This window comes from Pleurodeles waltl, chromosome 12 (assembly GCF_031143425.1).
Source record: "Pleurodeles waltl isolate 20211129_DDA chromosome 12, aPleWal1.hap1.20221129, whole genome shotgun sequence".
Classification (NCBI taxonomy): Eukaryota; Metazoa; Chordata; class Amphibia; order Caudata; family Salamandridae; genus Pleurodeles; species Pleurodeles waltl.
The window spans coordinates 126,367,392-126,392,065 of NC_090451.1; the positions used below are offsets into that span (position 1 = coordinate 126,367,392).

The 24,674-nt window shown below is 42.5% G+C and overlaps 9 non-coding genes across 9 annotated transcripts; 6 read left to right on the forward strand and 3 right to left on the reverse strand.

Annotated features, from left to right (window-relative positions):
• Positions 1-1,880: 1,880 nt before the first annotated feature.
• TRNAL-AAG (transfer RNA leucine (anticodon AAG)) lies at positions 1,881-1,962 on the forward strand. Its single transcript has one exon. It is a non-coding gene; the product is annotated as a tRNA-Leu (tRNA).
• Positions 1,963-6,083: 4,121 nt separating this feature from the next.
• TRNAL-AAG (transfer RNA leucine (anticodon AAG)) lies at positions 6,084-6,165 on the forward strand. Its single transcript has one exon. It is a non-coding gene; the product is annotated as a tRNA-Leu (tRNA).
• A 4,121-nt stretch (positions 6,166-10,286) lies between these two features.
• TRNAL-AAG (transfer RNA leucine (anticodon AAG)) lies at positions 10,287-10,368 on the forward strand. Its single transcript has one exon. It is a non-coding gene; the product is annotated as a tRNA-Leu (tRNA).
• Positions 10,369-10,748: 380 nt separating this feature from the next.
• Positions 10,749-10,830, reverse strand: TRNAS-UGA (transfer RNA serine (anticodon UGA)). Its single transcript has one exon. It is a non-coding gene; the product is annotated as a tRNA-Ser (tRNA).
• A 3,644-nt stretch (positions 10,831-14,474) lies between these two features.
• Positions 14,475-14,556, forward strand: TRNAL-AAG (transfer RNA leucine (anticodon AAG)). Its single transcript has one exon. It is a non-coding gene; the product is annotated as a tRNA-Leu (tRNA).
• Positions 14,557-14,936: 380 nt separating this feature from the next.
• Positions 14,937-15,018, reverse strand: TRNAS-UGA (transfer RNA serine (anticodon UGA)). Its single transcript has one exon. It is a non-coding gene; the product is annotated as a tRNA-Ser (tRNA).
• Positions 15,019-18,677: 3,659 nt separating this feature from the next.
• Positions 18,678-18,759, forward strand: TRNAL-AAG (transfer RNA leucine (anticodon AAG)). Its single transcript has one exon. It is a non-coding gene; the product is annotated as a tRNA-Leu (tRNA).
• Positions 18,760-22,880: 4,121 nt separating this feature from the next.
• Positions 22,881-22,962, forward strand: TRNAL-AAG (transfer RNA leucine (anticodon AAG)). The gene has a single exon. It is a non-coding gene; the product is annotated as a tRNA-Leu (tRNA).
• Positions 22,963-23,342: 380 nt separating this feature from the next.
• TRNAS-UGA (transfer RNA serine (anticodon UGA)) lies at positions 23,343-23,424 on the reverse strand. Its single transcript has one exon. It is a non-coding gene; the product is annotated as a tRNA-Ser (tRNA).
• Between the last annotated feature and the right edge of the window lie 1,250 nt (positions 23,425-24,674).

Genomic DNA, 24,674 nt, shown 5'->3' on the forward strand with positions numbered 1-24,674 from the left:
TGGAGTGGTGCAGATTGTTTTTTATTATAGTGGGGCACATTGGAGTGAGACAGATTTGCTTGGGGTGGGTGGAGAGGATTGGAATAGGATGAGTTAGAATGGATTGGATTCGGGTGAGTGATTTGGACTGGAGTGAGGTGGATTAGTGTGGGTGAAGTGGTCTGGATGGGGTGGATTGTAGTGGGGAAGATTGGAGTGGGATGGATTGAAGTGTACCGCAGGATTATGTGTTAAAGATTAATTTCAGAATTTACACATAATAAAGAAACACTGTTGATTTGCAATATTTTAAACGAGCTAATCGTCATCTTTTGAGAAGAGTGCCCACGAACAAAAGCAAAAGAAAACATGCGTGGAACGTGGGAAAAGACGATTTGGCAAAATAAAAGAAAGTTCGATTTAAATTTAAAACTTAACAGTTTTGGTTGTCCTGCTGGGCATGTTTTTGCCAGTCACAAGCCTTCTGTTTGCAGGGCACTAGAAGGTAAAAGGAAAAAATAGTACCTTGATCAGGTGGGGAGCAGCGGTCAGGCACTGATTAAGCTGAATCAATCAACGCTTGGTCGCTGCTCTACAGAGAGGAACGGAAATGATGCAAGACATGCCTTGATGAATTAGGAAACTGTAAAGAAGAGTGCCACATAAATAAAAAAAATGGTGAGAGACATGCGGGCTCCAAGCCCTTTACTGAATACTACAGAGTCTATCAAGCGAGACCCTAAAAAGGTCAGTTAGTTAAAATAAACAAACATTGTTACTTCTAAATATCAATATTCCAAGGACGCCTAGATGGTCGTCAAGCAAAAAGTTCCTAGTGCATGGAGGGGCTTATGGTAGTTCTGAAGAGAGGCAAAGGACTTGGTCAGAGGGTGGCCTTGTTGGTGTGGTAGGGAAGCAATACCTCAAACATTATTACTGGGGTAGGGGAACTTGCAATTCGGAGTAATGAAAATTATCACAAAGCAATCAAGTAATTCCACATCAAAATAACAAGCGTGCGGGCTGACAACCATGCTCTCAGCATCAACGAGCGCAGAGTGAAGTGAATTTTACCATCCTCTGTGCATTTTTATTGCGAGGCTCATTTACATTTGACTTGGCGCGCAGAACGAGTGAGAACCCGGTCAATAGAAACAAAAATCATCTATTTAAAAAGTTTAGTTTCACGTGGGCCTGTTGTCCTTACTTCTTTCAGAATAGCTTTTGAACCTCTGTCCTGTGTGTGTCTGTGACTGTCACGTGAAAGGCAGTCAGAGCATCCAGGTGGGCCCCATGTCACCTGGGGCACCGCCCACCAGTGCTGGAGTTTTAAACAGCACCCGGTTGCATTTTGGGACTTGTGCCTTTTCAATGTGAGCTCAAAGACGGGAGCCTGTGAAATTCTATTGGCTAAAAAATATTAACAGCGGAATGTGAATAGGCCACACAAGACATGACGTCACTGGAAAGCTAAACAGTATGTTGGGGAGACTGGGTGCGGCAATAGGGCTGATGTCATGAATACGTGCAACTCCTCGGTTATTTTTGAATGAACTGCTCATTCATTAGATCCCACCCAAAGAAATGAGCCCACCGGTATGAACACTTGTTTCATTAGAAAATGATGGAGTCACATTGCCTATGTAGAGCAGGTGCTTATACCTTGGTTGGAAGTCATTGCTCGGAGAGTGTTGTCTTTTAAGGTGATTGCACTAGGTCCGAGCAGGTGGGAGAAGACTTGTGCAGTGACTGAGTAAGAGAGATAACCTTCAATTACCACATCACCCTCCCGACATTGTAATCATGTCCATGAAATGGTTTATCAACTCGACTTTCCACACTAAGTGAGGAGACTCAGGGTTACGGTGCTCATGAAGTGCACAGACACACTGAGAGCAACAGGTAGCGTGGCCGAGCGGTCTAAGGCGCTGGATTAAGGCTCCAGTCTCTTTGGAGGCGTGGGTTCAAATCCCACCGCTGCCAGAGATGGATTTTTACAGATCTTAATGACGCATCTCCCTTCTGACCCTTCAATTTGCATAAGCAGTGACTCTACCAATAGGTCCCTAATTTTAAAACTCTTTTACAGTCTCCTTCTAAGTAAACTCCTAAACCGTGGACTCCAAGAAATCGGCTGATTGGCGCTGCTGTTGTTTTGCTTCATTCTGCTTAGATCACCTTCAAATGGAAGGTTTAACAAATCATTTGTTCTCCCCACGCGGTCACCCGCTCTTCTCTCTGCAAAATAAAATCGAACCTCTGTTAAATAAAGATTTAAAGTAAATTATCTATCTTCCCAAATAAAGTTGGTAAATGTGTTCTTCACAGTTATTTTAAAAATCAGGTTTAAAATAAACAACAGAGGTAGTCAGCAGGATTCAAACCCGTGCAGGGAACCCCCAAAGGATTTCAAGCCCATCACCTTAACCACTCGGCCATAACTACCAGCTCTCATTGAGCTCTACCGAAACTTTATATCACAACAAAATTGTGCAAAATGGCCGTGCAGACCTATATATGACTCCATTTAGTAGGATCTCTAACTGTGTGCAAAGGGCACATTGCTATGTTTCTGTCTAAGCTTTGCTTTAGGTCTGAGGTCTTAAGAACCAAAGCAGGCTCCACGCACACTTGCCTGCACAAAAAAACAAGCATTTGCAATGCGAAAGGTCTCACATTTGTGAGAGTTAGAGCTATTGGCGTTGCAAATGACAATGTCTTTTACCTAGGTTTTGGTTTTCTTTGGGAAAATTTGATGTGTCCACGTTGTGTTTTGGGGCACTTCCTGTCGCGGGCGCTAGGCCTACCCACACAAGTGAGGTAAAAAATGTTATCGGGAGACTTGGGGAAACATAGAATAGCAAAACAAGAGTTACTGCCCCTTGTCTTTATCTACATTTTTTCCTTCCAAATATAAGACAGTGTGTAAAAAAGACGTCTATTTGAGAAATGCCCTTTAATTTGCATGCTAGTGTGGGCACCCCAGAATTCAGAGATGTGCAAATAACCACTGCTCCTTCACTCCTTATCTTGTGCCCATTTTGGAAATAGAAAGGTTTTCTTGATACCTTTTTTTCACTCTATATACTTCGGCAAATTAATTGCAGTATACCCGGTATAGAATGAAAACCCACTGCAAGGTGCAGCTCATTTATTTTCTCTGGATACCTAGGGTTCTTGATGAACCTACAAGCCCTATATATCCCCGCAACCAGAAGAGTCCAGCAGGCGTAATGGTATATTGCTTTCAAAAATCTGACATTGCAGAAAAAAGTTACAGAGTAAAACGTAGAGGAAAATGGCTGTTTTTTTCTTCTCAATTTCAATATTTTTTTTTTATTTCAGTTGTTATTTTCTGTAGGAAACACTTGTAAGATCTACACAAGTTACCCATTGCTGAATTCAGAATGTTGTCTTCTTTTCAAAAATGTTTAGGTTACTGGGACCCAGCATTGGTTTCACACCCATTTCTGTCACTGACTGGAAGGAGGCTAAAAGCACACAAAATCGTAAAAATGGGGTATGTCCCAGTAAAATGCCAAAATTGTGTTGAAAAATTGGGTTTTCTGATTCAAGTCTGCCTGTCCCTGAAAGCTGGGAAGCTGGTGATTTTAGCAGTGCAAACCCTTTGTTGATGCCAATTTCAGGGACAAAAACCACAAGCCTTCTTCTCCAGCCCTTTTTTCCATTTTTTTCTTTTTTAAAACAAAATGTTTACCGTATTTTGGCTAATTTCTTGGTCTCCTTCAGGGGAACCCACAAAGTCTGGGTACCTCTAGAATCCCTAGGATGTTGGAAAAAAAGGACGCAAATTTGGCGTGGATAGCTTATGTGGACAAAAATCTATGAGGGCCTAAGCGCGCCCTGCCCCAAATAGCCAAAAAAATGCCTGGCACCTGAGGGGGAAAAGGCTGGCAGCGAAGGGGTTAAAATGCACTATTTTATTCCAATTTCTTCACTTAGCTTCAGATGAACTATTTTTCCCTCCCACCAACTCCTTTCAAAGTGCACCAGCCACCACTGCCTTGGGTGGGACAGATTGTTTTCGATTGCAGTATGGCAGATTGTTTTGGATTGCAGTGTGGTAGTTTGTTTTTGATTGGAGTGCAGCAGATTGCAGTGGGGTAGATTGTTTTGAATTGGAGTAGGGGAGATTGTTTTGAAGTGGAGTCGGGCAGATTGGAGTGGGGCAGATTGTTTTGGATCGAAGTGGGACAGATTGTTTTGGAGTGGTGCAGATTGTTTTTTATTATAGTGGGGCACATTGGAGTGAGACAGATTTGCTTGGGGTGGGTGGAGAGGATTGGAGTAGGATGAGTTAGAGTGGATTGGATTCGGGTGAGTGATTTGGACTGGAGTGAGGTGGATTAGTGTGGGTGAAGTGGTCTGGATGGGGTGGATTGTAGTGGGGAAGATTGGAGTGGGGTGGATTGAAGTGTACCGCAGGATTATGTGTTAAAGATTAATTTCAGAATTTACACATAATAAAGAAACACTGTTGATTTGCAATATTTTAAACGAGCTAATCGTCATCTTTTGAGAAGAGTGCCCACGAACAAAAGCAAAAGAAAACATGCGTGGAACGTGGGAAAAGACGATTTGGCAAAATAAAAGAAAGTTCGATTTAAATTTAAAACTTAACAGTTTTGGTTGTCCTGCTGGGCATGTTTTTGCCAGTCACAAGCCTTCTGTTTGCAGGGCACTAGAAGGTAAAAGGAAAAAATAGTACCTTGATCAGGTGGGGAGCAGCGGTCAGGCACTGATTAAGCTGAATCAATCAACGCTTGGTCGCTGCTCTACAGAGAGGAACGGAAATGATGCAAGACATGCCTTGATGAATTAGGAAACTGTAAAGAAGAGTGCCACATAAATAAAAAAATGGTGAGAGACATGCGGGCTCCAAGCCCTTTACTGAATACTACAGAGTCTATCAAGCGAGACCCTAAAAAGGTCAGTTAGTTAAAATAAACAAACATTGTTACTTCTAAATATCAATATTCCAAGGACGCCTAGATGGTCGTCAAGCAAAAAGTTCCTAGTGCATGGAGGGGCTTATGGTAGTTCTGAAGAGAGGCAAAGGACTTGGTCAGAGGGTGGCCTTGTTGGTGTGGTAGGGAAGCAATACCTCAAACATTATTACTGGGGTAGGGGAACTTGCAATTCGGAGTAATGAAAATTATCACAAAGCAATCAAGTAATTCCACATCAAAATAACAAGCGTGCGGGCTGACAACCATGCTCTCAGCATCAACGAGCGCAGAGTGAAGTGAATTTTACCATCCTCTGTGCATTTTTATTGCGAGGCTCATTTACATTTGACTTGGCGCGCAGAACGAGTGAGAACCCGGTCAATAGAAACAAAAATCATCTATTTAAAAAGTTTAGTTTCACGTGGGCCTGTTGTCCTTACTTCTTTCAGAATAGCTTTTGAACCTCTGTCCTGTGTGTGTCTGTGACTGTCACGTGAAAGGCAGTCAGAGCATCCAGGTGGGCCCCATGTCACCTGGGGCACCGCCCACCAGTGCTGGAGTTTTAAACAGCACCCGGTTGCATTTTGGGACTTGTGCCTTTTCAATGTGAGCTCAAAGACGGGAGCCTGTGAAATTCTATTGGCTAAAAAATATTAACAGCGGAATGTGAATAGGCCACACAAGACATGACGTCACTGGAAAGCTAAACAGTATGTTGGGGAGACTGGGTGCGGCAATAGGGCTGATGTCATGAATACGTGCAACTCCTCGGTTATTTTTGAATGAACTGCTCATTCATTAGATCCCACCCAAAGAAATGAGCCCACCAGTATGAACACTTGTTTCATTAGAAAATGATGGAGTCACATTGCCTATGTAGAGCAGGTGCTTATACCTTGGTTGGAAGTCATTGCTCGGAGAGTGTTGTCTTTTAAGGTGATTGCACTAGGTCCGAGCAGGTGGGAGAAGACTTGTGCAGTGACTGAGTAAGAGAGATAACCTTCAATTACCACATCACCCTCCCGACATTGTAATCATGTCCATGAAATGGTTTATCAACTCGACTTTCCACACTAAGTGAGGAGACTCAGGGTTACGGTGCTCATGAAGTGCACAGACACACTGAGAGCAACAGGTAGCGTGGCCGAGCGGTCTAAGGCGCTGGATTAAGGCTCCAGTCTCTTTGGAGGCGTGGGTTCAAATCCCACCGCTGCCAGAGATGGATTTTTACAGATCTTAATGACGCATCTCCCTTCTGACCCTTCAATTTGCATAAGCAGTGACTCTACCAATAGGTCCCTAATTTTAAAACTCTTTTACAGTCTCCTTCTAAGTAAACTCCTAAACCGTGGACTCCAAGAAATCGGCTGATTGGCGCTGCTGTTGTTTTGCTTCATTCTGCTTAGATCACCTTCAAATGGAAGGTTTAACAAATCATTTGTTCTCCCCACGCGGTCACCCGCTCTTCTCTCTGCAAAATAAAATCGAACCTCTGTTAAATAAAGATTTAAAGTAAATTATCTATCTTCCCAAATAAAGTTGGTAAATGTGTTCTTCACAGTTATTTTAAAAATCAGGTTTAAAATAAACAACAGAGGTAGTCAGCAGGATTCAAACCCGTGCAGGGAACCCCCAAAGGATTTCAAGCCCATCACCTTAACCACTCGGCCATAACTACCAGCTCTCATTGAGCTCTACCGAAACTTTATATCACAACAAAATTGAGCAAAATGGCCGTGCAGACCTATATATGACTCCATTTAGTAGGATCTCTAACTGTGTGCAAAGGGCACATTGCTATGTTTCTGTCTAAGCTTTGCTTTAGGTCTGAGGTCTTAAGAACCAAAGCAGGCTCCACGCACACTTGCCTGCACAAAAAAACAAGCATTTGCAATGCGAAAGGTCTCACATTTGTGAGAGTTAGAGCTATTGGCGTTGCAAATGACAATGTCTTTTACCTAGGTTTTGGTTTTCTTTGGGAAAATTTGATGTGTCCACGTTGTGTTTTGGGGCACTTCCTGTCGCGGGCGCTAGGCCTACCCACACAAGTGAGGTAAAAAATGTTATCGGGAGACTTGGGGAAACATAGAATAGCAAAACAAGAGTTACTGCCCCTTGTCTTTATCTACATTTTTTCCTTCCAAATATAAGACAGTGTGTAAAAAAGACGTCTATTTGAGAAATGCCCTTTAATTTGCATGCTAGTGTGGGCACCCCAGAATTCAGAGATGTGCAAATAACCACTGCTCCTTCACTCCTTATCTTGTGCCCATTTTGGAAATAGAAAGGTTTTCTTGATACCTTTTTTTCACTCTATATACTTCGGCAAATTAATTGCAGTATACCCGGTATAGAATGAAAACCCACTGCAAGGTGCAGCTCATTTATTTTCTCTGGATACCTAGGGTTCTTGATGAACCTACAAGCCCTATATATCCCCGCAACCAGAAGAGTCCAGCAGGCGTAATGGTATATTGCTTTCAAAAATCTGACATTGCAGAAAAAAGTTACAGAGTAAAACGTAGAGGAAAATGGCTGTTTTTTTCTTCTCAATTTCAATATTTTTTTTTTATTTCAGTTGTTATTTTCTGTAGGAAACACTTGTAAGATCTACACAAGTTACCCATTGCTGAATTCAGAATGTTGTCTTCTTTTCAAAAATGTTTAGGTTACTGGGACCCAGCATTGGTTTCACACCCATTTCTGTCACTGACTGGAAGGAGGCTAAAAGCACACAAAATCGTAAAAATGGGGTATGTCCCAGTAAAATGCCAAAATTGTGTTGAAAAATTGGGTTTTCTGATTCAAGTCTGCCTGTCCCTGAAAGCTGGGAAGCTGGTGATTTTAGCAGTGCAAACCCTTTGTTGATGCCAATTTCAGGGACAAAAACCACAAGCCTTCTTCTCCAGCCCTTTTTTCCATTTTTTTCTTTTTTAAAACAAAATGTTTACCGTATTTTGGCTAATTTCTTGGTCTCCTTCAGGGGAACCCACAAAGTCTGGGTACCTCTAGAATCCCTAGGATGTTGGAAAAAAAGGACGCAAATTTGGCGTGGATAGCTTATGTGGACAAAAATCTATGAGGGCCTAAGCGCGCCCTGCCCCAAATAGCCAAAAAAATGCCTGGCACCTGAGGGGGAAAAGGCTGGCAGCGAAGGGGTTAAAATGCACTATTTTATTCCAATTTCTTCACTTAGCTTCAGATGAACTATTTTTCCCTCCCACCAACTCCTTTCAAAGTGCACCAGCCACCACTGCCTTGGGTGGGACAGATTGTTTTCGATTGCAGTATGGCAGATTGTTTTGGATTGCAGTGTGGTAGTTTGTTTTTGATTGGAGTGCAGCAGATTGCAGTGGGGTAGATTGTTTTGAATTGGAGTAGGGGAGATTGTTTTGAAGTGGAGTCGGGCAGATTGGAGTGGGGCAGATTGTTTTGGATCGAAGTGGGACAGATTGTTTTGGAGTGGTGCAGATTGTTTTTTATTATAGTGGGGCACATTGGAGTGAGACAGATTTGCTTGGGGTGGGTGGAGAGGATTGGAGTAGGATGAGTTAGAGTGGATTGGATTCGGGTGAGTGATTTGGACTGGAGTGAGGTGGATTAGTGTGGGTGAAGTGGTCTGGATGGGGTGGATTGTAGTGGGGAAGATTGGAGTGGGGTGGATTGAAGTGTACCGCAGGATTATGTGTTAAAGATTAATTTCAGAATTTACACATAATAAAGAAACACTGTTGATTTGCAATATTTTAAACGAGCTAATCGTCATCTTTTGAGAAGAGTGCCCACGAACAAAAGCAAAAGAAAACATGCGTGGAACGTGGGAAAAGACGATTTGGCAAAATAAAAGAAAGTTCGATTTAAATTTAAAACTTAACAGTTTTGGTTGTCCTGCTGGGCATGTTTTTGCCAGTCACAAGCCTTCTGTTTGCAGGGCACTAGAAGGTAAAAGGAAAAAATAGTACCTTGATCAGGTGGGGAGCAGCGGTCAGGCACTGATTAAGCTGAATCAATCAACGCTTGGTCGCTGCTCTACAGAGAGGAACGGAAATGATGCAAGACATGCCTTGATGAATTAGGAAACTGTAAAGAAGAGTGCCACATAAATAAAAAAATGGTGAGAGACATGCGGGCTCCAAGCCCTTTACTGAATACTACAGAGTCTATCAAGCGAGACCCTAAAAAGGTCAGTTAGTTAAAATAAACAAACATTGTTACTTCTAAAAATCAATATTCCAAGGACGCCTAGATGGTCGTCAAGCAAAAAGTTCCTAGTGCATGGAGGGGCTTATGGTAGTTCTGAAGAGAGGCAAAGGACTTGGTCAGAGGGTGGCCTTGTTGGTGTGGTAGGGAAGCAATACCTCAAACATTATTACTGGGGTAGGGGAACTTGCAATTCGGAGTAATGAAAATTATCACAAAGCAATCAAGTAATTCCACATCAAAATAACAAGCGTGCGGGCTGACAACCATGCTCTCAGCATCAACGAGCGCAGAGTGAAGTGAATTTTACCATCCTCTGTGCATTTTTATTGCGAGGCTCATTTACATTTGACTTGGCGCGCAGAACGAGTGAGAACCAGGTCAATAGAAACAAAAATCATCTATTTAAAAAGTTTAGTTTCACGTGGGCCTGTTGTCCTTACTTCTTTCAGAATAGCTTTTGAACCTCTGTCCTGTGTGTGTCTGTGACTGTCACGTGAAAGGCAGTCAGGGCATCCAGGTGGACCCCATGTCACCTGGAGCACCGCCCACCAGTGCTGGAGTTTTAAACAGCACCCGGTTGCATTTTGGGACTTGTGCCTTTTCAATGTGAGCTCAAAGACGGGAGCCTGTGAAATTCTATTGGCTAAAAAATATTAACAGCGGAATGTGAATAGGCCACACAAGACATGACGTCACTGGAAAGCTAAACAGTATGTTGGGGAGACTGGGTGCGGCAATAGGGCTGATGTCATGAATACGTGCAACTCCTCAGTTATTTTTGAATGAACTGCTCATTCATTAGATCCCACCCAAAGAAATGAGCCCACCGGTATGAACACTTGTTTCATTAGAAAATGATGGAGTCACATTGCCTATGTAGAGCAGGTGCTTATACCTTGGTTGGAAGTCATTGCTCGGAGAGTGTTGTCTTTTAAGGTGATTGCACTAGGTCCGAGCAGGTGGGAGAAGACTTGTGCAGTGACTGAGTAAGAGAGATAACCTTCAATTACCACATCACCCTCCCGACATTGTAATCATGTCCATGAAATGGTTTATCAACTCGACTTTCCACACTAAGTGAGGAGACTCAGGGTTACGGTGCTCATGAAGTGCACAGACACACTGAGAGCAACAGGTAGCGTGGCCGAGCGGTCTAAGGCCCTGGATTAAGGCTCCAGTCTCTTTGGAGGCGTGGGTTCAAATCCCACCGCTGCCAGAGATGGATTTTTACAGACCTTAATGACGCATCTCCCTTCTGACCCTTCAATTTGCATAAGCAGTGACTCTACCAATAGGTCCCTAATTGTAAAACTCTTTTACAGTCTCCTTCTAAGTAAACTCCTAAACCGTGGACTCCAAGAAATCGGCTGATTGGCGCTGCTGTTGTTTTGCTTCATTCTGCTTAGATCATCTTCAAATGGAAGGTTTAACAAATCATTTGTTCTCCCCACGCGGTCACCCGCTCTTCTCTCTGCAAAATAAAATCGAACCTCTGTTAAATAAAGATTTAAAGTAAATTATCTATCTTCCCAAATAAAGTTGGTAAATGTGTTCTTCACAGTTATTTTAAAAATCAGGTTTAAAATAAACAACAGAGGTAGTCAGCAGGATTCAAACCCGTGCAGGGAACCCCCAAAGGATTTCAAGTCCATCACCTTAACCACTCGGCCATAACTACCAGCTCTCATTGAGCTCTACCGAAACTTTATATCACAACAAAATTGTGCAAAATGGCCGTGCAGACCTATATATGACTCCATTTAGTAGGATCTCTAACTGTGTGCAAAGGGCACATTGCTATGTTTCTGTCTAAGCTTTGCTTTAGGTCTGAGGTCTTAAGAACCAAAGCAGGCTCCACGCACACTTGCCTGCACAAAAAAACAAGCATTTGCAATGCGAAAGGTCTCACATTTGTGAGAGTTAGAGCTATTGGCGTTGCAAATGACAATGTCTTTTACCTAGGTTTTGGTTTTCTTTGGGAAAATTTGATGTGTCCACGTTGTGTTTTGGGGCACTTCCTGTCGCGGGCGCTAGGCCTACCCACACAAGTGAGGTAAAAAATGTTATCGGGAGACTTGGGGAAACATAGAATAGCAAAACAAGAGTTACTGCCCCTTGTCTTTATCTACATTTTTTCCTTCCAAATATAAGACAGTGTGTAAAAAAGACGTCTATTTGAGAAATGCCCTTTAATTCGCATGCTAGTGTGGGCACCCCAGAATTCAGAGATGTGCAAATAACCACTGCTCCTTCACTCCTTATCTTGTGCCCATTTTGGAAATAGAAAGGTTTTCTTGATACCTTTTTTTCACTCTATATACTTCGGCAAATTAATTGCAGTATACCCGGTATAGAATGAAAACCCACTGCAAGGTGCAGCTCATTTATTTTCTCTGGATACCTAGGGTTCTTGATGAACCTACAAGCCCTATATATCCCCGCAACCAGAAGAGTCCAGCAGGCGTAATGGTATATTGCTTTCAAAAATCTGACATTGCAGAAAAAAGTTACAGAGTAAAACGTAGAGGAAAATGGCTGTTTTTTTCTTCTCAATTTCAATATTTTTTTTTTATTTCAGTTGTTATTTTCTGTAGGAAACACTTGTAAGATCTACACAAGTTACCCATTGCTGAATTCAGAATGTTGTCTTCTTTTCAAAAATGTTTAGGTTACTGGGACCCAGCATTGGTTTCACACCCATTTCTGTCACTGACTGGAAGGAGGCTAAAAGCACACAAAATCGTAAAAATGGGGTATGTCCCAGTAAAATGCCAAAATTGTGTTGAAAAATTGGGTTTTCTGATTCAAGTCTGCCTGTCCCTGAAAGCTGGGAAGCTGGTGATTTTAGCAGTGCAAACCCTTTGTTGATGCCAATTTCAGGGACAAAAACCACAAGCCTTCTTCTCCAGCCCTTTTTTCCATTTTTTTCTTTTTTAAAACAAAATGTTTACCGTATTTTGGCTAATTTCTTGGTCTCCTTCAGGGGAACCCACAAAGTCTGGGTACCTCTAGAATCCCTAGGATGTTGGAAAAAAAGGACGCAAATTTGGCGTGGATAGCTTATGTGGACAAAAATCTATGAGGGCCTAAGCGCGCCCTGCCCCAAATAGCCAAAAAAATGCCTGGCACCTGAGGGGGAAAAGGCTGGCAGCGAAGGGGTTAAAATGCACTATTTTATTCCAATTTCTTCACTTAGCTTCAGATGAACTATTTTTCCCTCCCACCAACTCCTTTCAAAGTGCACCAGCCACCACTGCCTTGGGTGGGACAGATTGTTTTCGATTGCAGTATGGCAGATTGTTTTGGATTGCAGTGTGGTAGTTTGTTTTTGATTGGAGTGCAGCAGATTGCAGTGGGGTAGATTGTTTTGAATTGGAGTAGGGGAGATTGTTTTGAAGTGGAGTGGGGCAGATTGTTTTGGATCGAAGTGGGACAGATTGTTTTGGAGTGGTGCAGATTGTTTTTTATTATAGTGGGGCACATTGGAGTGAGACAGATTTGCTTGGGGTGGGTGGAGAGGATTGGAATAGGATGAGTTAGAATGGATTGGATTCGGGTGAGTGATTTGGACTGGAGTGAGGTGGATTAGTGTGGGTGAAGTGGTCTGGATGGGGTGGATTGTAGTGGGGAAGATTGGAGTGGGATGGATTGAAGTGTACCGCAGGATTATGTGTTAAAGATTAATTTCAGAATTTACACATAATAAAGAAACACTGTTGATTTGCAATATTTTAAACGAGCTAATCGTCATCTTTTGAGAAGAGTGCCCACGAACAAAAGCAAAAGAAAACATGCGTGGAACGTGGGAAAAGACGATTTGGCAAAATAAAAGAAAGTTCGATTTAAATTTAAAACTTAACAGTTTTGGTTGTCCTGCTGGGCATGTTTTTGCCAGTCACAAGCCTTCTGTTTGCAGGGCACTAGAAGGTAAAAGGAAAAAATAGTACCTTGATCAGGTGGGGAGCAGCGGTCAGGCACTGATTAAGCTGAATCAATCAACGCTTGGTCGCTGCTCTACAGAGAGGAACGGAAATGATGCAAGACATGCCTTGATGAATTAGGAAACTGTAAAGAAGAGTGCCACATAAATAAAAAAATGGTGAGAGACATGCGGGCTCCAAGCCCTTTACTGAATACTACAGAGTCTATCAAGCGAGACCCTAAAAAGGTCAGTTAGTTAAAATAAACAAACATTGTTACTTCTAAATATCAATATTCCAAGGACGCCTAGATGGTCGTCAAGCAAAAAGTTCCTAGTGCATGGAGGGGCTTATGGTAGTTCTGAAGAGAGGCAAAGGACTTGGTCAGAGGGTGGCCTTGTTGGTGTGGTAGGGAAGCAATACCTCAAACATTATTACTGGGGTAGGGGAACTTGCAATTCGGAGTAATGAAAATTATCACAAAGCAATCAAGTAATTCCACATCAAAATAACAAGCGTGCGGGCTGACAACCATGCTCTCAGCATCAACGAGCGCAGAGTGAAGTGAATTTTACCATCCTCTGTGCATTTTTATTGCGAGGCTCATTTACATTTGACTTGGCGCGCAGAACGAGTGAGAACCCGGTCAATAGAAACAAAAATCATCTATTTAAAAAGTTTAGTTTCACGTGGGCCTGTTGTCCTTACTTCTTTCAGAATAGCTTTTGAACCTCTGTCCTGTGTGTGTCTGTGACTGTCACGTGAAAGGCAGTCAGGGCATCCAGGTGGACCCCATGTCACCTGGAGCACCGCCCACCAGTGCTGGAGTTTTAAACAGCACCCGGTTGCATTTTGGGACTTGTGCCTTTTCAATGTGAGCTCAAAGACGGGAGCCTGTGAAATTCTATTGGCTAAAAAATATTAACAGCGGAATGTGAATAGGCCACACAAGACATGACGTCACTGGAAAGCTAAACAGTATGTTGGGGAGACTGGGTGCGGCAATAGGGCTGATGTCATGAATACGTGCAACTCCTCAGTTATTTTTGAATGAACTGCTCATTCATTAGATCCCACCCAAAGAAATGAGCCCACCGGTATGAACACTTGTTTCATTAGAAAATGATGGAGTCACATTGCCTATGTAGAGCAGGTGCTTATACCTTGGTTGGAAGTCATTGCTCGGAGAGTGTTGTCTTTTAAGGTGATTGCACTAGGTCCGAGCAGGTGGGAGAAGACTTGTGCAGTGACTGAGTAAGAGAGATAACCTTCAATTACCACATCACCCTCCCGACATTGTAATCATGTCCATGAAATGGTTTATCAACTCGACTTTCCACACTAAGTGAGGAGACTCAGGGTTACGGTGCTCATGAAGTGCACAGACACACTGAGAGCAACAGATAGCGTGGCCGAGCGGTCTAAGGCCCTGGATTAAGGCTCCAGTCTCTTTGGAGGCGTGGGTTCAAATCCCACCGCTGCCAGAGATGGATTTTTACAGATCTTAATGACGCATCTCCCTTCTGACCCTTCAATTTGCATAAGCAGTGACTCTACCAATAGGTCCCTAATTGTAAAACTCTTTTACAGTCTCCTTCTAAGTAAACTCCTAAACCGTGGACTCCAAGAAATCGGCTGATTGGCGCTGCTGTTGTTTTGCTTCATTCTGCTTAGATCATCTTCAAATGGAAGGTTTAACAAATCATTTGTTCTCCCCACGCGGTCACCCGCTCTTCTCTCTGCAAAATAAAATCGAACCTCTGTTAAATAAAGATTTAAAGTAAATTATCTATCTTCCCAAATAAAGTTGGTAAATGTGTTCTTCACAGTTATTTTAAAAATCAGGTTTAAAATAAACAACAGAGGTAGTCAGCAGGATTCAAACCCGTGCAGGGAACCCCCAAAGGATTTCAAGTCCATCACCTTAACCACTCGGCCATAACTACCAGCTCTCATTGAGCTCTACCGAAACTTTATATCACAACAAAATTGTGCAAAATGGCCGTGCAGACCTATATATGACTCCATTTAGTAGGATCTCTAACTGTGTGCAAAGGGCACATTGCTATGTTTCTGTCTAAGCTTTGCTTTAGGTCTGAGGTCTTAAGAACCAAAGCAGGCTCCACGCACACTTGCCTGCACAAAAAAACAAGCATTTGCAATGCGAAAGGTCTCACATTTGTGAGAGTTAGAGCTATTGGCGTTGCAAATGACAATGTCTTTTACCTAGGTTTTGGTTTTCTTTGGGAAAATTTGATGTGTCCACGTTGTGTTTTGGGGCACTTCCTGTCGCGGGCGCTAGGCCTACCCACACAAGTGAGGTAAAAAATGTTATCGGGAGACTTGGGGAAACATAGAATAGCAAAACAAGAGTTACTGCCCCTTGTCTTTATCTACATTTTTTCCTTCCAAATATAAGACAGTGTGTAAAAAAGACGTCTATTTGAGAAATGCCCTTTAATTCGCATGCTAGTGTGGGCACCCCAGAATTCAGAGATGTGCAAATAACCACTGCTCCTTCACTCCTTATCTTGTGCCCATTTTGGAAATAGAAAGGTTTTCTTGATACCTTTTTTTCACTCTATATACTTCGGCAAATTAATTGCAGTATACCCGGTATAGAATGAAAACCCACTGCAAGGTGCAGCTCATTTATTTTCTCTGGATACCTAGGGTTCTTGATGAACCTACAAGCCCTATATATCCCCGCAACCAGAAGAGTCCAGCAGGCGTAATGGTATATTGCTTTCAAAAATCTGACATTGCAGAAAAAAGTTACAGAGTAAAACGTAGAGGAAAATGGCTGTTTTTTTCTTCTCAATTTCAATATTTTTTTTTTATTTCAGTTGTTATTTTCTGTAGGAAACACTTGTAAGATCTACACAAGTTACCCATTGCTGAATTCAGAATGTTGTCTTCTTTTCAAAAATGTTTAGGTTACTGGGACCCAGCATTGGTTTCACACCCATTTCTGTCACTGACTGGAAGGAGGCTAAAAGCACACAAAATCGTAAAAATGGGGTATGTCCCAGTAAAATGCCAAAATTGTGTTGAAAAATTGGGTTTTCTGATTCAAGTCTGCCTGTCCCTGAAAGCTGGGAAGCTGGTGATTTTAGCAGTGCAAACCCTTTGTTGATGCCAATTTCAGGGACAAAAACCACAAGCCTTCTTCTCCAGCCCTTTTTTCCATTTTTTTCTTTTTTAAAACAAAATGTTTACCGTATTTTGGCTAATTTCTTGGTCTCCTTCAGGGGAACCCACAAAGTCTGGGTACCTCTAGAATCCCTAGGATGTTGGAAAAAAAGGACGCAAATTTGGCGTGGATAGCTTATGTGGACAAAAATCTATGAGGGCCTAAGCGCGCCCTGCCCCAAATAGCCAAAAAAATGCCTGGCACCTGAGGGGGAAAAGGCTGGCAGCGAAGGGGTTAAAATGCACTATTTTATTCCAATTTCTTCACTTAGCTTCAGATGAACTATTTTTCCCTCCCACCAACTCCTTTCAAAGTGCACCAGCCACCACTGCCTTGGGTGGGACAGATTGTTTTCGATTGCAGTATGGCAGATTGTTTTGGATTGCAGTGTGGTAGTTTGTTTTTGATTGGAGTGCAGCAGATTGCAGTGGGGTAGATTGTTTTGAATTGGAGTAGGGGAGATTGTTTTGAAGTGGAGTCGGGCAGATTGGAGTGGGGCAGATTGTTTTGGATCGAAGTGGGACAGATTGTTTTGGAGTGGTGCAGATTGTTTTTTATTATAGTGGGGCACATTGGAGTGAGACAGATTTGCTTGGGGTGGGTGGAGAGGATTGGAGTAGGATGAGTTAGAGTGGATTGGATTCGGGTGAGTGATTTGGACTGGAGTGAGGTGGATTAGTGTGGGTGAAGTGGTCTGGATGGGGTGGATTGTAGTGGGGAAGATTGGAGTGGGGTGGATTGAAGTGTACCGCAGGATTATGTGTTAAAGATTAATTTCAGAATTTACACATAATAAAGAAACACTGTTGATTTGCAATATTTTAAACGAGCTAATCGTCATCTTTTGAGAAGAGTGCCCACGAACAAAAGCAAAAGAAAACATGCGTGGAACGTGGGAAAAGACGATTTGGCAAAATAAAAGAAAGTTCGATTTAAATTTAAAACTTAACAGTTTTGGTTGTCCTGCTGGGCATGTTTTTGCCAGTCACAAGCCTTCTGTTTGCAGGGCACTAGAAGGTAAAAGGAAAAAATAGTACCTTGATCAGGTGGGGAGCAGCGGTCAGGCACTGATTAAGCTGAATCAATCAACGCTTGGTCGCTGCTCTACAGAGAGGAACGGAAATGATGCAAGACATGCCTTGATGAATTAGGAAACTGTAAAGAAGAGTGCCACATAAATAAAAAAATGGTGAGAGACATGCGGGCTCCAAGCCCTTTACTGAATACTACAGAGTCTATCAAGCGAGACCCTAAAAAGGTCAGTTAGTTAAAATAAACAAACATTGTTACTTCTAAATATCAATATTCCAAGGACGCCTAGATGGTCGTCAAGCAAAAAGTTCCTAGTGCATGGAGGGGCTTATGGTAGTTCTGAAGAGAGGCAAAGGACTTGGTCAGAGGGTGGCCTTGTTGGTGTGGTAGGGAAGCAATACCTCAAACATTATTACTGGGGTAGGGGAACTTGCAATTCGGAGTAATGAAAATTATCACAAAGCAATCAAGTAATTCCACATCAAAATAACAAGCGTGCGGGCTGACAACCATGCTCTCAGCATCAACGAGCGCAGAGTGAAGTGAATTTTACCATCCTCTGTGCATTTTTATTGCGAGGCTCATTTACATTTGACTTGGCGCGCAGAACGAGTGAGAACCCGGTCAATAGAAACAAAAATCATCTATTTAAAAAGTTTAGTTTCACGTGGGCCTGTTGTCCTTACTTCTTTCAGAATAGCTTTTGAACCTCTGTCCTGTGTGTGTCTGTGACTGTCACGTGAAAGGCAGTCAGAGCATCCAGGTGGGCCCCATGTCACCTGGGGCACCGCCCACCAGTGCTGGAGTTTTAAACAGCACCCGGTTGCATTTTGGGACTTGTGCCTTTTCAATGTGAGCTCAAAGACGGGAGCCTGTGAAATTCTATTGGCTAAAAAATATTAACAGCGGAATGTGAATAGGCCACACAAGACATGACGTCACTGGAAAGCTAAACAGTATGTTGGGGAGACTGGTTGCGGCAATAGGGCTGATGTCATGAATACGTGCAACTCCTCGGTTATTTTTGAATGAACTGCTCATTCATTAGATCCCACCCAAAGAAATGAGCCCACCAGTATGAACACTTGTTTCATTAGAAAATGATGGAGTCACATTGCCTATGTAGAGCAGGTGCTTATACCTTGGTTGGAAGTCATTGCTCGGAGAGTGTTGTCTTTTAAGGTGATTGCACTAGGTCCGAGCAGGTGGGAGAAGACTTGTGCAGTGACTGAGTAAGAGAGATAACCTTCAATTACCACATCACCCTCCCGACATTGTAATCATGTCCATGAAATGGTTTATCAACTCGACTTTCCACACTAAGTGAGGAGACTCAGGGTTACGGTGCTCATGAAGTGCACAGACACACTGAGAGCAACAGGTAGCGTGGCCGAGCGGTCTAAGGCGCTGGATTAAGGCTCCAGTCTCTTTGGAGGCGTGGGTTCAAATCCCACCGCTGCCAGAGATGGATTTTTACAGATCTTAATGACGCATCTCCCTTCTGACCCTTCAATTTGCATAAGCAGTGACTCTACCAATAGGTCCCTAATTTTAAAACTCTTTTACAGTCTCCTTCTAAGTAAACTCCTAAACCGTGGACTCCAAGAAATCGGCTGATTGGCGCTGCTGTTGTTTTGCTTCATTCTGCTTAGATCACCTTCAAATGGAAGGTTTAACAAATCATTTGTTCTCCCCACGCGGTCACCCGCTCTTCTCTCTGCAAAATAAAATCGAACCTCTGTTAAATAAAGATTTAAAGTAAATTATCTATCTTCCCAAATAAAGTTGGTAAATGTGTTCTTCACAGTTATTTTAAAAATCAGGTTTAAAATAAACAACAGAGGTAGTCAGCAGGATTCAAACCCGTGCAGGGAACCCCCAAAGGATTTCAAGCCCATCACCTTAACCACTCGGCCATAACTACCAGCTCTCATTGAGCTCTACCGAAACTTTATATCACAACAAAATTGAGCAAAATGGCCGTGCAGACCTATATATGACTCCATTTAGTAGGATCTCTAACTGTGTGCAAAGGGCACATTGCTATGTTTCTGTCTAAGCTTTGCTTTAGGTCTGAGGTCTTAAGAACCAAAGCAGGCTCCACGCACACTTGCCTGCACAAAAAAACAAGCATTTGCAATGCGAAAGGTCTCACATTTGTGAGAGTTAGAGCTATTGGCGTTGCAAATGACAATGTCTTTTACCTAGGTTTTGGTTTTCTTTGGGAAAATTTGATGTGTCCACGTTGTGTTTTGGGGCACTTCCTGTCGCGGGCGCTAGGCCTACCCACACAAGTGAGGTAAAAAATGTTATCGGGAGACTTGGGGAAACATAGAATAGCAAAACAAGAGTTACTGCCCCTTGTCTTTATCTACATTTTTTCCTTCCAAATATAAGACAGTGTGTAAAAAAGACGTCTATTTGAGAAATGCCCTTTAATTTGCATGCTAGTGTGGGCACCCCAGAATTCAGAGATGTGCAAATAACCACTGCTCCTTCACTCCTTATCTTGTGCCCATTTTGGAAATAGAAAGGTTTTCTTGATACCTTTTTTTCACTCTATATACTTCGGCAAATTAATTGCAGTATACCCGGTATAGAATGAAAACCCACTGCAAGGTGCAGCTCATTTATTTTCTCTGGATACCTAGGGTTCTTGATGAACCTACAAGCCCTATATATCCCCGCAACCAGAAGAGTCCAGCAGGCGTAATGGTATATTGCTTTCAAAAATCTGACATTGCAGAAAAAAGTTACAGAGTAAAACGTAGAGGAAAATGGCTGTTTTTTTCTTCTCAATTTCAATATTTTTTTTTTATTTCAGTTGTTATTTTCTGTAGGAAACACTTGTAAGATCTACACAAGTTACCCATTGCTGAATTCAGAATGTTGTCTTCTTTTCAAAAATGTTTAGGTTACTGGGACCCAGCATTGGTTTCACACCCATTTCTGTCACTGACTGGAAGGAGGCTAAAAGCACACAAAATCGTAAAAATGGGGTATGTCCCAGTAAAATGCCAAAATTGTGTTGAAAAATTGGGTTTTCTGATTCAAGTCTGCCTGTCCCTGAAAGCTGGGAAGCTGGTGATTTTAGCAGTGCAAACCCTTTGTTGATGCCAATTTCAGGGACAAAAACCACAAGCCTTCTTCTCCAGCCCTTTTTTCCATTTTTTTCTTTTTTAAAACAAAATGTTTACCGTATTTTGGCTAATTTCTTGGTCTCCTTCAGGGGAACCCACAAAGTCTGGGTACCTCTAGAATCCCTAGGATGTTGGAAAAAAAGGACGCAAATTTGGCGTGGATAGCTTATGTGGACAAAAATCTATGAGGGCCTAAGCGCGCCCTGCCCCAAATAGCCAAAAAAATGCCTGGCACCTGAGGGGGAAAAGGCTGGCAGCGAAGGGGTTAAAATGCACTATTTTATTCCAATTTCTTCACTTAGCTTCAGATGAACTATTTTTCCCTCCCACCAACTCCTTTCAAAGTGCACCAGCCACCACTGCCTTGGGTGGGACAGATTGTTTTCGATTGCAGTATGGCAGATTGTTTTGGATTGCAGTGTGGTAGTTTGTTTTTGATTGGAGTGCAGCAGATTGCAGTGGGGTAGATTGTTTTGAATTGGAGTAGGGGAGATTGTTTTGAAGTGGAGTCGGGCAGATTGGAGTGGGGCAGATTGTTTTGGATCGAAGTGGGACAGATTGTTTTGGAGTGGTGCAGATTGTTTTTTATTATAGTGGGGCACATTGGAGTGAGACAGATTTGCTTGGGGTGGGTGGAGAGGATTGGAGTAGGATGAGTTAGAGTGGATTGGATTCGGGTGAGTGATTTGGACTGGAGTGAGGTGGATTAGTGTGGGTGAAGTGGTCTGGATGGGGTGGATTGTAGTGGGGAAGATTGGAGTGGGGTGGATTGAAGTGTACCGCAGGATTATGTGTTAAAGATTAATTTCAGAATTTACACATAATAAAGAAACACTGTTGATTTGCAATATTTTAAACGAGCTAATCGTCATCTTTTGAGAAGAGTGCCCACGAACAAAAGCAAAAGAAAACATGCGTGGAACGTGGGAAAAGACGATTTGGCAAAATAAAAGAAAGTTCGATTTAAATTTAAAACTTAACAGTTTTGGTTGTCCTGCTGGGCATGTTTTTGCCAGTCACAAGCCTTCTGTTTGCAGGGCACTAGAAGGTAAAAGGAAAAAATAGTACCTTGATCAGGTGGGGAGCAGCGGTCAGGCACTGATTAAGCTGAATCAATCAACGCTTGGTCGCTGCTCTACAGAGAGGAACGGAAATGATGCAAGACATGCCTTGATGAATTAGGAAACTGTAAAGAAGAGTGCCACATAAATAAAAAAATGGTGAGAGACATGCGGGCTCCAAGCCCTTTACTGAATACTACAGAGTCTATCAAGCGAGACCCTAAAAAGGTCAGTTAGTTAAAATAAACAAACATTGTTACTTCTAAAAATCAATATTCCAAGGACGCCTAGATGGTCGTCAAGCAAAAAGTTCCTAGTGCATGGAGGGGCTTATGGTAGTTCTGAAGAGAGGCAAAGGACTTGGTCAGAGGGTGGCCTTGTTGGTGTGGTAGGGAAGCAATACCTCAAACATTATTACTGGGGTAGGGGAACTTGCAATTCGGAGTAATGAAAATTATCACAAAGCAATCAAGTAATTCCACATCAAAATAACAAGCGTGCGGGCTGACAACCATGCTCTCAGCATCAACGAGCGCAGAGTGAAGTGAATTTTACCATCCTCTGTGCATTTTTATTGCGAGGCTCATTTACATTTGACTTGGCGCGCAGAACGAGTGAGAACCAGGTCAATAGAAACAAAAATCATCTATTTAAAAAGTTTAGTTTCACGTGGGCCTGTTGTCCTTACTTCTTTCAGAATAGCTTTTGAACCTCTGTCCTGTGTGTGTCTGTGACTGTCACGTGAAAGGCAGTCAGGGCATCCAGGTGGACCCCATGTCACCTGGAGCACCGCCCACCAGTGCTGGAGTTTTAAACAGCACCCGGTTGCATTTTGGGACTTGTGCCTTTTCAATGTGAGCTCAAAGACGGGAGCCTGTGAAATTCTATTGGCTAAAAAATATTAACAGCGGAATGTGAATAGGCCACACAAGACATGACGTCACTGGAAAGCTAAACAGTATGTTGGGGAGACTGGGTGCGGCAATAGGGCTGATGTCATGAATACGTGCAACTCCTCAGTTATTTTTGAATGAACTGCTCATTCATTAGATCCCACCCAAAGAAATGAGCCCACCGGTATGAACACTTGTTTCATTAGAAAATGATGGAGTCACATTGCCTATGTAGAGCAGGTGCTTATACCTTGGTTGGAAGTCATTGCTCGGAGAGTGTTGTCTTTTAAGGTGATTGCACTAGGTCCGAGCAGGTGGGAGAAGACTTGTGCAGTGACTGAGTAAGAGAGATAACCTTCAATTACCACATCACCCTCCCGACATTGTAATCATGTCCATGAAATGGTTTATCAACTCGACTTTCCACACTAAGTGAGGAGACTCAGGGTTACGGTGCTCATGAAGTGCACAGACACACTGAGAGCAACAGGTAGCGTGGCCGAGCGGTCTAAGGCCCTGGATTAAGGCTCCAGTCTCTTTGGAGGCGTGGGTTCAAATCCCACCGCTGCCAGAGATGGATTTTTACAGATCTTAATGACGCATCTCCCTTCTGACCCTTCAATTTGCATAAGCAGTGACTCTACCAATAGGTCCCTAATTGTAAAACTCTTTTACAGTCTCCTTCTAAGTAAACTCCTAAACCGTGGACTCCAAGAAATCGGCTGATTGGCGCTGCTGTTGTTTTGCTTCATTCTGCTTAGATCATCTTCAAATGGAAGGTTTAACAAATCATTTGTTCTCCCCACGCGGTCACCCGCTCTTCTCTCTGCAAAATAAAATCGAACCTCTGTTAAATAAAGATTTAAAGTAAATTATCTATCTTCCCAAATAAAGTTGGTAAATGTGTTCTTCACAGTTATTTTAAAAATCAGGTTTAAAATAAACAACAGAGGTAGTCAGCAGGATTCAAACCCGTGCAGGGAACCCCCAAAGGATTTCAAGTCCATCACCTTAACCACTCGGCCATAACTACCAGCTCTCATTGAGCTCTACCGAAACTTTATATCACAACAAAATTGTGCAAAATGGCCGTGCAGACCTATATATGACTCCATTTAGTAGGATCTCTAACTGTGTGCAAAGGGCACATTGCTATGTTTCTGTCTAAGCTTTGCTTTAGGTCTGAGGTCTTAAGAACCAAAGCAGGCTCCACGCACACTTGCCTGCACAAAAAAACAAGCATTTGCAATGCGAAAGGTCTCACATTTGTGAGAGTTAGAGCTATTGGCGTTGCAAATGACAATGTCTTTTACCTAGGTTTTGGTTTTCTTTGGGAAAATTTGATGTGTCCACGTTGTGTTTTGGGGCACTTCCTGTCGCGGGCGCTAGGCCTACCCACACAAGTGAGGTAAAAAATGTTATCGGGAGACTTGGGGAAACATAGAATAGCAAAACAAGAGTTACTGCCCCTTGTCTTTATCTACATTTTTTCCTTCCAAATATAAGACAGTGTGTAAAAAAGACGTCTATTTGAGAAATGCCCTTTAATTCGCATGCTAGTGTGGGCACCCCAGAATTCAGAGATGTGCAAATAACCACTGCTCCTTCACTCCTTATCTTGTGCCCATTTTGGAAATAGAAAGGTTTTCTTGATACCTTTTTTTCACTCTATATACTTCGGCAAATTAATTGCAGTATACCCGGTATAGAATGAAAACCCACTGCAAGGTGCAGCTCATTTATTTTCTCTGGATACCTAGGGTTCTTGATGAACCTACAAGCCCTATATATCCCCGCAACCAGAAGAGTCCAGCAGGCGTAATGGTATATTGCTTTCAAAAATCTGACATTGCAGAAAAAAGTTACAGAGTAAAACGTAGAGGAAAATGGCTGTTTTTTTCTTCTCAATTTCAATATTTTTTTTTTATTTCAGTTGTTATTTTCTGTAGGAAACACTTGTAAGATCTACACAAGTTACCCATTGCTGAATTCAGAATGTTGTCTTCTTTTCAAAAATGTTTAGGTTACTGGGACCCAGCATTGGTTTCACACCCATTTCTGTCACTGACTGGAAGGAGGCTAAAAGCACACAAAATCGTAAAAATGGGGTATGTCCCAGTAAAATGCCAAAATTGTGTTGAAAAATTGGGTTTTCTGATTCAAGTCTGCCTGTCCCTGAAAGCTGGGAAGCTGGTGATTTTAGCAGTGCAAACCCTTTGTTGATGCCAATTTCAGGGACAAAAACCACAAGCCTTCTTCTCCAGCCCTTTTTTCCATTTTTTT